The sequence below is a fragment of the Mustelus asterias genome, unplaced genomic scaffold (assembly GCF_964213995.1).
Source record: "Mustelus asterias unplaced genomic scaffold, sMusAst1.hap1.1 HAP1_SCAFFOLD_1594, whole genome shotgun sequence".
NCBI lineage: Eukaryota > Metazoa > Chordata > Chondrichthyes > Carcharhiniformes > Triakidae > Mustelus > Mustelus asterias.
The window spans coordinates 1-12778 of NW_027591539.1; the positions used below are offsets into that span (position 1 = coordinate 1).

Below are 12778 nucleotides of genomic sequence, written 5' to 3' on the forward strand. Positions count from 1 at the left end.
AGAAGCTAATTTTGCAAGTCCAGGGGGAGGGGACACAACTTTAAAATCAAGAGCTAGGCCAGTGAGGGGTGATGAAAGGAAGCATTTTCATAACAAAAAGAGTAGCTGAAATCCTGAACTTGCTCCGAAAATCTGCTGACGCCGAGTTAATTGAAAATTTCAGATTTTGTTAGGTACTAAGAGTGAATGGTTTTTAGATGATCAGCCACGATCAAATTAAATGGCTGAACAGATGTGAGGGGCTGAATGGCCTCCACCTCTTGGAACACCAACCACCAGTGAACATGCCTAGTAAAACAAGATGAAGAATAATAGTGAGAACTCTAAATGTATGTAGCCAGACCCACTACTAAAATTGCATCAGATGCAAAAGATGATTTTATTGTAAATTATTCCTCCTTTATGGTGCATTGCAGTTCCCAGAAGGCAAGTCACTAAAACAAAGCTGGTATCCCTCCCAGCAGGGCTTCAGTTGTACAGAGAAACTGCAGAAAGTGTGATAATTCTCGCACAGCGAAGATTATTGGGATACCTGATCACAATTCTGAATATTTCTAAGGCGTTTTAATAGGGCAAGTTTACAGGAATGTTTCTTCCGGCTAGTGGGTCAGTAAACAGAGGTCATAGATTTAAAACAATTGGCAAAAGAACTAGAGTGGAAATGAGGAGAACTTTTTCTGCACAGTGGGTTGTTGAGAGCTGGAATGCACTATCCCAAAGACTGGTGGAATGAGATTCCATAGCAACTTTCAAAAGGCAATTTGAAGAGAACTAATTTGAAGGGCTAAGGATTAAATTGCTCATCCCTTTCAAAGACCAAGGATGAACATAGCAACCTTCTGTGGCATAAGATCATGCAATGGTTTTAGAATTCTAGGCTTCAGCCATGAGGGAGTGCTGCACTGTTGGAGGTACAATCTTCGAGATGAGATGTGAAACCAAACTTCACAGGTGGTATAAAAGAGCTCATGGTGCTATTTCAAAGAGAGGAATTATGGTGATTCCTTAATTAATATCACAAAAGTAAATCATTGGGTCACTGCCATTTCTGGGAGTTGGCTATGTACAAACTTGTTGCTCTAACTCCCAAATTACAGCAGCGACTACACCTCAAAAGCACTTAATTGGTTGTAAAGCGCTTTGAGATGTCCAATGGTCATGAAAAGCATGATAAAAATGATAGATTTTTTTCTAATTAGGAGTGAGAAATTTCAACTAAGCATGATCATGTCATGGAGGTGCATAAACCTTGACACAGTTGACACCGAATAGTAACTAGAAACAAGGATTCGAGCGGATTTCATCCCTACCTTTCTTGTCCCGTGAAACAAAGAATTAATTATCAACTAACTCAGCTGAGATCATCTAACTTACTATTGACGGCAAATGAAACTTGGTAGCTGCCTCATCAGTATGTCTTGGTACCCCGGCAGGCGTTGAGTGGTTAGTTTCAAATTATTTGAAAACACTATCATGTAGAATGAAGACATAACACTGCACAGATTTTAATACAACTTCTGTTTTCCACAAAAACATTGGTTAAAAAAACAGTTACATGAACAAATACATTTTTTATGCTACATGCAGATGCATACTTCCACAAGGAGCCAGAGACAGTCCTAATAATAGCCTTCCGACTGCTACTCCATTGTACTAGATGACAACTTCCTCACCAAGGCCTTGGGAAACAATATCAATCGGGATGATGTAGTCCAAACCAAATCTGCATATTTAAAACAGGGTCCCACTTTTTTCTGGGGGGTGCCCTGTTAAAAACAGTATGCTAAAATTATATTCTTTGCTATCAGAGACAGTATCGCCTCATGACTCAAGCTTTGCATTTCCAGAACCATTCTGTAAATCTTTTTTGAACCTTTACCAATGCCTTCACATCCTTCCTAAAGTGTGGCACCCAGAATTGGATACAATATTCTAGTTGAGGCTAAAGCAGTGTTTGATACAAGTTCATCTTAACTTCCTTCTTTTTAAACCATGCCTCTATTCATAAGCCCAGGATCCCCTATTTTAGCTTGAATAATATACCACCTTCAATGATTTGTACACATATACCCCCAGACCCCTATGTTCCCTTACTCCTTTAGAATTGTATCCTTTATTTTATATTGTCTTTCCTCATTCTTCCTACCCAATGCACCACTTCATACTTCTCTGTATTGAAAAAAATAGGAAAAATAGTTATTAGGCAAGAATCGGTATGAATAATTGCTAATGTTTAGTATGTAGCAATTTTAGTTTGTACACTTCCCCTCCAATTGCCAGAGTTCACAGAAAATTAGGTCCTCTCTGAATGTTAACACAGTCAGGAGGAATAATCTCCCTAGTCCATGTACCTGAGGGTAACAACAAATACTGCATTCAAAAAAAGGTGGAAAATATCAGCAACAGGAAGAAGTCAAAAACAAGCGTAAAACAGACTCTCCCACCTTTCCACCACCCAGCCCACCACACACACACACACCACCCTCTAGCTGTATTCTCAAAGTAAAAATACTTTATATGGAAAGGTGTATAATTAGCAGAAAGTTAAAAACAACAATTAATGTTTATCAAAGAGGAGGTTCCCTCATAATGGCTCAAGATGTCTATCCAATGACTAGCTGAACCTCTCAGAATCTGACAAAGATCGCATCATCAGTCTGTACTGATTCAGAGCCCGAGGCTAGAATGCTACATAGGATTCTGCAATTAACCTCAGCCCTCCAGAGTTCGGGAAAGGAAAATAAATAACTGGTTTGCGTTCTTTATACTGAATGCTACTGAGCAGCCCAGGTGAGGACATTACTGGGTTTGGCTGTGATCCACATGGTCAAAAGAACTGCTGACATTCTTCACCAGGTTCAAACACACATCATTCCCTCTACAGTAAGCTGACTGACTTGGTACCTGTAAATGACAAGAAATTAGCTGCTGAAAAAAGTTACAAGTCCCAACAAGGTGTTGGGAAGTTTCAAGTTTGTACTATACCATTCAGTATCTCAAGCTCACGTAATTCTGTATAGTTTTATTTCCCAGCCCCAAGAGCAGCACTGGTCAATTGATTACATTGTACATGTACAGCTGGGTTTATTCGTATGCTCTGTCATCTTGTATTTTTGTTTTACAGAACATAAAATGTTCTCTCAAACTTCATGCTTCTTACACCCAGCACACGGACATCAGAGACAGGCAGGAGCATTGATAGTATAGACTTAAATTTCAATGAAAATACAATGCGCATTAAGATCAGAGCATAGGAAACAGATTTGAATTGTGAACAAACTGTTCTTATATTTGTACTCTGATGTAGAAGGGGAAAGCCCAAGTTGTGATTAAATGTGCATCACAAATTATATATTTATTGAAAAATGAATTACATTGTAACTCAGCATATAACAATTATAGGATATGAAAGAAAAGGTTTTATACTCAATTATTAAAGTTTTTTGCCCAAGTTATTAATTCCGAAGATGCTTTAACTTCTCCACACTGTCAATTCAGAACAATTCGGATGTGATCTCTGCCTGTTTGTATCAAGAGGTGAAGTCATTTACATAGAGCTGTGCACAGATACAAGGGTAACTTTGAAATGGTGAGGAAGGTAAAGGCAGTGGCGGCAAAGAGAGTAATATAACCTACATCAGAAAGATTATATGGGATAGAGAAAAATTACATCCTTCTTATCTCTCTCCAGCCCCTTCTTCCCTCTCTCCCACCTGCTGAATTTCACTTAGACTAGTTTCTCTTCTTAAAGCTCTGATTCTTGGAAGTAAGTAGTGTACATAAAGTAATTAGTTTTTAATCTTCATCTGAGCTGTACCAGTAACCTTCGGGAAAAAAGGCTATCTTTAATGTAAATCTGTAGGTAGACAGTTAGGGTAGAAAACTAACCGCAACAGTCACTTCACATTTGGAAAGTTACGTTTTCGGGACAAACACAAACACATTTGTTTAGTACATACCTAGGATTCGAGAATTCATGAATGAAGAGGAAAGGTTGTCATGCGATCCAAGATCCCTGTTGGTCACTTGCTCATAGTGCACACTATCATTGTAGTTCTACAAGACATAAAAATAAATACAAGCATGATTCAACATTTCAGCAACTGCCAAGCAAGCATACATTATTCATAAACATTATTATTTTAAAAAATAGAAGATTTAATATGTAAGTGGTGGCAGCACCCAAACACTAGAAATAAATATGCATGATATAATAACCATTAGAGGCATGCTGCAAGATAGAAATGGCTGGGACCTGAATACTTACTGGTACATGACATGTTGGGAGAACAGTAAGCTGGGAAAAGATGGAGGGCTCGTTCTGCTAACTGATGATTATCGGAGGGGGATGACTTTAGTTCGAAAGACCAAGATGCAGAATCAGTTTGGATAGGGATAAGAAAGAGTAAAGGTAGGAAGTCATTTGTGGGAGTAAGTGATAGACCCCGTAACAGTAACCACACTGTAGGACAGGATATACAGGAAGAAATAATGAGGACTTGTGACAAAGATACGGTGATAATCATGGGTAACTTTAATCTACATATATATTGGGCAAATCAGGTTGGCAAGAGTAGTCTGAAAGCCAAGCTCACAGTGTGTATTTGGGATTGTTTCTTAGAGCAACACATTCTACTGTCAACCAGAGAGCAGACTATTCCAGATCTGGAAATGTTCAATGAGGCAATATTAATTCATGATCTCACAGAAAAGGAACTTCTAGGTGGCAATGACAATAACATGATTAAATTTCGTATTCAGGTTGCAAGAGGGAAGAGTGGATCTAAGTCAAGTGTTTTAAATTTAGATAAGAGCAATTAATATGATATGAAAACAAAGTTGGTTATAGTGAACTGGGAAATGATGTTAAAGGTCAGGTCAGAGATGTAGTGGAAGACATACAAGGAGATATTTCATAACATTCAACAAAGATACATTAAAGTGAGAAAGAAGGGGGGATTGGGGGAGAGGACACCAGCCATGGCTAACTAAGGAAGTTAAAGGTAGTGTCAGTTAGAATGAAATGAGATAGAGAATCTGGTGAACTGGTACGGCGACAATAATCTCTCCCTCAATGTCAACAAAACGAAGGAGATTGTCATCAACTTCAGGAAGCATAAAGGAGAACATGCCCCTCTCTACATCAACAGGGACGAAGTAGAAAGGGTCGAGAGCTTCAAGTTTTTAGATGTCCAGATCACCAACAACCTGTCCTGGTCCCCCCATGTCGACACTAAGAACAAAAAACAAAGAACAGTACAGCACAGGAAACAGGCCCTTCGTCCCTCCAAGCCTGTGCCGCTCCTTGGTCCAACTAGACCAATCGTTTGTATCCCTCCATTCCCAGGCTGTTCATGTGACTATCCAGGTAAGTCTTAAACGATGTCAGCGTGCCTGCCTCCACCACCCTACTTGGCAGCGCATTCCAGGCCCCCACCACCCTCTGTGTAAAAAACGTCCCTCTGATATCTGAGTTATACTTCGCCCCTCTCACCTTGAGCCCGTGACCCCTCGTGATCGTCACCTCCGACCTGGGAAAAAGCTTCCCACTGTTCACCCTATCTATCCCCTTCATAATCTTGTACACCTCTATTAGATCTCCCCTCATTCTCTGTCTTTCCAGGGAGAACAACCCCAGTTTACCCAATCACTCCTCATAGCTAAGACCCTCCATACCAGGAAACATCCTGGTAAACCTTCTCTGCACTCTCTCTAACGCCTCCACGTCCTTCTGGTAGTGCGGCGACCAGAACTGGACGCAGTACTCCAAATGTGGCCTAACCAGCGTTCTATACAGCTGCATCATCAGACTCCAGCTTTTATACTCTATACCCCGTCCTATAAAGGCAAGCATACCATATGCCTTCTTCACCACCTTCTCCACATGTGTTGCCACCTTCAAGGATTTGTGGACTTGCACACCTAGGTCCCTCTGTGTTTCTATACTCCTGATGACTCTGCCATTTATTGTATAACTCCTCCCTACATTATTTCTTCCAAAATGCATCACTTCGCATTTATCCGGATTAAACTCCATCTGCCACCTCTCCGCCTCCATCTGCCACCTCTCCACCTCTCCTAACTGTAGCTAAGAAAGCCCACCGATACCTCTACTTTCTCAGAAGACTAAGGAAATTTGGCATGTCAGCTACGACTCTCACCAACTTTTACAGATGCACCATAGAAAGCATTCTTTCTGGTTGTATCACAGCTTGGTATGACTCCTGCTCGGCCCAACACCGCATAAAACTACAAAAGGTTGTGAACGTAGTCCATATGCAAACCAGCCTCCCATCCATTGACTCTGTCTACACTTCCTGCTGCCTCAGCAAAGCAGCCAGCATAAATAAGGACCCCACGCACCCCGGACATTCTCTCTTCCACCTTCTTCCGTTGGGGAAAAGATACAAATGTCTGAGGTCACGTACCAACCAACTCAAGAACAGCTTCTTCCCTGCTGCTGTCAGACTTTTGAATGGACCTGCGTCGCACTAAGTTGACCTTTCTCTACACTCTAGCTATGACTGTAACACTACATTCTGCACTCTCTCTCACTTCCTTCTCTATGAACAGTATGCTTTGTCTGCATAGCGCACAAGAAACAATAATATTTTTCACTGTATGCTAATACATGTGACAATAATAAATCAAATCAAAACATATAATTCCACAAAGATCAGTGGCAGGGAAGATTGAACAGAATATAAAAAACAGCGAAGAATGACTACAGGAATAATAAGGAAGGAGAAAGTGGATTATGAGAGAAAGCTAGCTAGAAACATAAAGAATAGCAAAAGTTTCTAGATATTTAAAAAGAAAAGGAATAAGTAAAGTGAGTATTGGCTCTTTAGAGTGTGTCTGGGGAATTAATAACGGAAGATAAATTGAATAGATATTTTGTATCTGTCTTTACTGTAAAGGATACAAATAACATCCAGAAATAATTGTGAATCAATCGTGAAAATTTAGGATTACAATCAGCAGGGAAAGGCCATTGAGAAACAGTTCCCAGGTCCTGATGGACGTTATCCTAGGGTTTTAAAAGGAATGGTTGCCGAGATAATAAATATATTGATTTTAATTTTCCAGAATCCCCTAGATTCTGGAAAGGTCCCACCAGAAGGCATAACGGGTATACAAAATGACATTCACAGGTTAACTGAATGGGAAACATGTTAACAGATGGGAGTATAATGTTGGGAAAGATAAAACTGTCCATTTTGGCAGGTAGAAAAGCAGACTATAATATAAGTGGAGAGAGATTGCAGAATTGAGGGCATAAGGATCTGGGTGTCCTGGTAAATGAAGCACAAAAATCTAGCATGCAGGTACAGCAAGTGATAAGGAAGGCACACTGAATGTTGTTATTTATTACAAGGGCAATAGAATATTAAAGTAAAAGTTTTGCTACAGTTCTACAGAGCATTGGTGAACCCACATCTGCAGTATTATGTACAGTTCTGATGTCTTTACTTAAGGAAGGAAGTAATTGCATTTGAAACAAATTATAAATTGTCTGTGTGGAGTTGGCACTTTCTCCCTGTGTCTATACATGGGTCTCTTCCAGGTGCTCCAGTTTCCTCCCACAGTCCAAAAACGTGCGGGTTTGGTTGATTGGCTATGCTAAATTGACCCCAATGCCAGGGGGATTAGCAGGGTTAATGTGCAGGGTTACAGGAATAAGGCCTGGTGGGGATTGTGGTCAGTACAGGCTCAATGGGCCGAATGGCCTCCTCCTATACTGTAGGGATTCTATGATTCTATGAAACAGCTCAGAGAAAATTTACTCAATTGATATGTGGGATGAGGACGTTATCCCATCGCTTGATCCAGCCTATTGTAGCCACATCTCCATTCAGTTATGTTTGAACTCCCCCAAAGGATCTAGTCTTGGTCCCCTCCTCAGCTACATCATCTGAATACATCATCAGATTTACACTGATGACACCTTCATTTTCAATAAAATTATGAGGGACATAGATAGAGTAGATAGGAAGGAACTTCTCCCATTGGTGGGGGGGGTCAATAACCAGGCGGCATAGGTTTAAGGCAAGGAGCAGGAAATTTAGATGGGATTTAAGGAAAAGCTTTTCCACCCAGTCGGTGATGGGGAACTGGTAACTGGGACTCACGGAAAGGCTGGTAGAAGCAGGAACCTTCACAGCATTTAAGGAGCATTTAGATGAGCACTTGAAATGCCATAGCATACAGGGCTAGTTGTGGAAAATGGAATTAGAATAGATAGGTGTTCGATGGTCGGAATAGACATGATTGGCCGAAGGGCCTCTTTGTGTTGTAAAACTCTATGGCTCCATGACTCAATTAGCCCCTCCACTGCTTCAGTGCTGTCAGCCAACTTGCCAAGTATCCACTTCCAGTTACAAATTGGAAGACTTTTTTTAAATCATCTTGCGCACCAGCCAAAAGTTTGACCTTCACCACCAAGTCCATCCTTCTCCCTGGCGACTGATTAAATTTAAAACCAAACTTTTGCAGCCTCAGTGGCCTGTTTGGACCCCAGTTGATCTACTGATCCCATATATCTCCCCATCACAAATATTGCCTACTTATACCTCTCTGACCTGTTTCGGCCTATCTGCTGAGACATTCATGCAATTTGGCACCTTCAGACCTACTACCCGCCAATATATTCTTTTGCCGTGCTATTGACGGCCAGATCTTCAGTCCTCTAGGCCCAAAGATTTGGAAGTTCCTCTCTAAACGTTTCCACCTTCATGACCCACCTTAATACGTACTTAAAATAGAATAGAAGCTACAGTGCAGGAGCGGTTATTTGGCCCTTCGACCCTGCACCGACAACAATCCCACCTACATCCCATCCCCGTAACCCCACATATTTACCCTTCTAGTCCCTGGCCAATCAACCTAACCCACATATCTTTGGACTGTGGGAGGAAACCGGAGCACCTGGAGGAAACCCACGCAGACACAGAGAGAATGTGCAAACTCCACACAGACAATGACCCGAGGCCGGAATCGAACCCAGGTCCCTGGCACTGTGAGGCAGCAGTGCTAACCACTGTACCGCCCATTCTTTTAATCACATCATATTATTGTGGCATTTTTCGGTCCATTTGTAAATTTTTATTTGATTATGTTCCTGCAAATTGCCTCAGGGAATTTTCCAAAGTTAAAGTTGCTTTATAAATGCAAGTTGTTCTTGTAATATATTGGTCACAATAGGATTTTAAGCACATTATAGTGACCATGTGCTCAAGGAAGCCATGACACTCGAGCCATAAAAAGCATCGTGCAATTTTGAATGCTGTGCTTCCAACTTGAATTTCGGGAAAGCATTCTGAGCTGCAACACTGGCAAAGTGATAATCGAAATTTGAGGTCTTCAATTAAGCTCACATAGAAAAGCACTACCTATATGAAAGCAAATTGGCTTGCATGCAATTTTCCCTGTAGTTTATTTTTTTTTAATTGGTAGCAATTTGAAATACATGTTTAGGGACAACAGTGCTATGCTAAAACAAACACTAAATTCTGAACAATATTCACAACAGACTTGCATTACTCCATTTACAAACCTGTATTTGTAAATGCCTGAGTTTTAAGTTTGACCTCCCAAAAAGATTTGTCTAAATAAAATCAATTTCTCATTAGCACTTAGTCACACACAAATTGAAGTTTAGTCCCGTACTATCCGGTACCTTACCCTGGATGGACTAGGTTGATCCCCGGCTCCCCAGGATCCAGAGTTTGTTCTGTCTTCCAGATCTAAACACAAGAAGAAAAAAAAGAGAAATGATCCCATTAGCTTCCTGTGTTGTGGTGAATGTAGAGATACCCCAAGAGAACAATACAGCACAGAAACAGGCCCTTTGGCCCACCAAACCTGTGCCCACACATCACGCCTTTCTAAACTAAAGACCTTTGGCCTCTACACGGTCTGTATCCCTCTATTCCCTGCCTTTTCATGTGTCCATCACGGTGACTCTTAAACATTGCTATTGTATCTGCTGCTACCATCTCCTTTGGCAATGCATTCCAGGCACTTACCGCCCTCTGTGTAAAAAGCTCCCTCTTTCCATAATGAATATTCCGCAATGAATGCTCCAGTTTATAGTTCAGGCATTTATGAACAGAAAAGATGGGTTTCTGAGAAGTCTACTGATGATTCTTCAGATCAGCTAGATTTCTCTTGATGCATATCTCGTACATTAAAATAATAGAAACTAATCAAAATGAAATTACTGCATTTTAAAGTGATTCTTTGGCAAAACATTTTGTTCCGTACTCAGATTTTTTTCAAACTGAAAGTGCAACGTTGCTGAAAGTGAGTAGCTGAACCATAAAAAACACATGAATCCCAGTTTGATCCATAGTCTGTCACTTGGAGTCAGGTGAGGGACACTGAGTTTTGTTCAGTGGCCCGGGCCTGCAGAGAGGAAAGACTGCCAGAAATCCAGATATCAAATGGTCTCTCTGCTGAAAGTACACGTGTGAATCCTGAACAAGCTACCAAAGCCAATCACAGCCATGAAACCATAACCCAATACAAATCAGAACAGATGAGAAATATCGACAAAGAAAGTTAGCAACAAAAATATAGGGACAACACGGTGGCACAGTGGTTAGCACTGGTGCCTCACAGCTCCAGGGACGCGGGTTCAATTCCGGCCTTGGGTGACTGTGTGGAGTTTGCACGTTCTCCCTGTGTCTGCGTGGGTTTCCTCCACTTTCCTCCCACAGTCCAAAGATGTGCAAGTTAGGTGAATTGGCCATGCTAAATTTCCCTTACTGTCCCAAGATGTGTAGGTTAGATGGATTAGCCATGGTAAATGTGTGGTGTTACAAGGATAGGACATGGGAAAGGGCCTGGGTAAAATACTCTGTCAGAGAGTCAATGCAGACCGGATGGGCCAAATGGCCTCTTCTGCACTGGTATTCCGTGATGACATAGATTCAGAGTACAGTCATATAAATTAGACAAGAGCAATCGACATATATTGGACTCAAAAAAAAGCACACGTCACATGGGTATGGCATTGTAGAATGGAAATTGCAAGAAGGAAGGGGGGAGAAGAAGAAAAATCCCTTTCAAATTATCACAGGCGGGGGAAAAAAAACTGCAGCAATTTTTTGGGTCAGCAATAATAGAACAGAAACTCAGCAGAAAGCAAGAAAAAAACTTCCATTCATAAAGCATCATCCACAAGACATTACAGAGCACTTTAAAACCAAAGGCTTAATTTTCAAGCAACAATTCCTCTGTTCTTTCCATGGAGCTTGCCTGACCTGCTGAGTATTTCCTACACTTTCAGTTTTGGTTTCAGATTTCCAGCACCTATGTTGTCTTGCTTTTTCTTCCCATTCCATGGTGTTAGTTGAGAGTGTAATATCGACCAGGATATCAGGTAACCCTCTGGGTAGAATTTCACAGGTGGTTGGACTACTCACCTTGCTACCCTAAGAGTCAATGGAGAACTCACCCTGCCGTGCAGGCTGTCCCGCAGTTACTTCACAGTCCAAGGAGTATTTTATTGCCATCGGCAGGCTTTGTGGCCCTCACTCGAAGATCCTGCCAGCCAAACAGTAGTCCCAGCACTTGTTACCAGGAGCAGTGACCTCTGCTGGGATGACAAACAGTCCCTTGTTTTAAAGTCAGGGTGGAGGCAATTGCAGGGATTTTGCAATAGAATCACAGAAATCATAGAAACCCTACAGTACAGAAAGAGGCCATCCGGCCCATCGAGTCTGCACCGACCACAATCCCGCCCAGGCCCTACCCCCATATCCCTACATATTTTACCCGCTAATCCCTCTAATCTACGCATCCCAGGACACTAAGGGGCAATTTTAGCATCCCAATAGGGATGGGAGGGACCTAACGAGATATGGGAAGGAGGCAGTGGGAGTGTTAATGGCAAGGCCAAACAGGGAGGGAGCACTGGGGACTAGATGCAGTAATGGAGGTGCCTCCCCCACTTTTTTTGCCCAAGACCTGAGCAGAGAGATCTGCTTGGTTTCTCTTCCAACCAGTCCAAAATCTGCAACCAAGTGGGAAGCAGCCCTTGATTAGCCAATAACTTGATACTTAAAGGCCTTAACTGGGGCTGCCCGAGGCCATGCCCGCTCCCGCATTGCACACAGGTCAGGGGCTGGCAGAATGGTAGAGGATACAGAGGGTAGGAAATTTTACTGCCACCCCATCTGCAGGAGACTGTAAAGTCCCCCCTTCCCCATTCTAATTATTGTGCTGTGGGAATATCTATGTTTATCTAATCAGCTATAATCTTGTCCAAAAGATGGCACCTCTGACAATACAGCCGCCCTTCAGTAGGATCTTGAAACGCCAGTCTACGCTGTGCAATGATGTCCATCACAGCTCCTAAATTTACAATCTTATGATTCAAAGCAGTTGGCAATATTGCTCTCTGGGAAGCATATGTATGGATATTGGGGTAAGGACAGGATCAGATTAAGCTGTGATGTGATCTGTAATTGATACTCATGCAGACATCTGGACAAGATATGGAGGGCTGCCAGCATCAACAGAACCATACTCCAGCATGAGTTGGATTTATACTTGAAAAGGGAAATTTTGCATAGCTATGGGAAAAAAGGAGGGGAATGAGACTAACTGGATAGCTCTTTCAATGAGATAACATCGGCATAATAGGCGGAATTGCCTCTTTCTGTGCCATGTGATTCTGAGCTAAGAAGATTTGGAGCTGGAGAGAAAAATGGAAATTGCAAAATGGTAATGGGGTGGTGTGGTGAGAGAAGTATATTCTTTGTAAAGAAAC

The 12778-nt window shown here is 41.7% G+C and overlaps 1 long non-coding RNA gene across 1 annotated transcript; it reads right to left on the reverse strand.

Moving 5' to 3' along the window:
* Window positions 1–1477: 1477 nt before the first annotated feature.
* Window positions 1478–9759, reverse strand: LOC144488466 (uncharacterized). Its single transcript, XR_013496579.1, has 3 exons — window positions 9685–9759; window positions 3960–4056; window positions 1478–2904 (listed from the first exon to the last, which is right to left on the reverse strand). It is a non-coding gene; the product is annotated as an uncharacterized LOC144488466 (long non-coding RNA).
* Between the last annotated feature and the right edge of the window lie 3019 nt (window positions 9760–12778).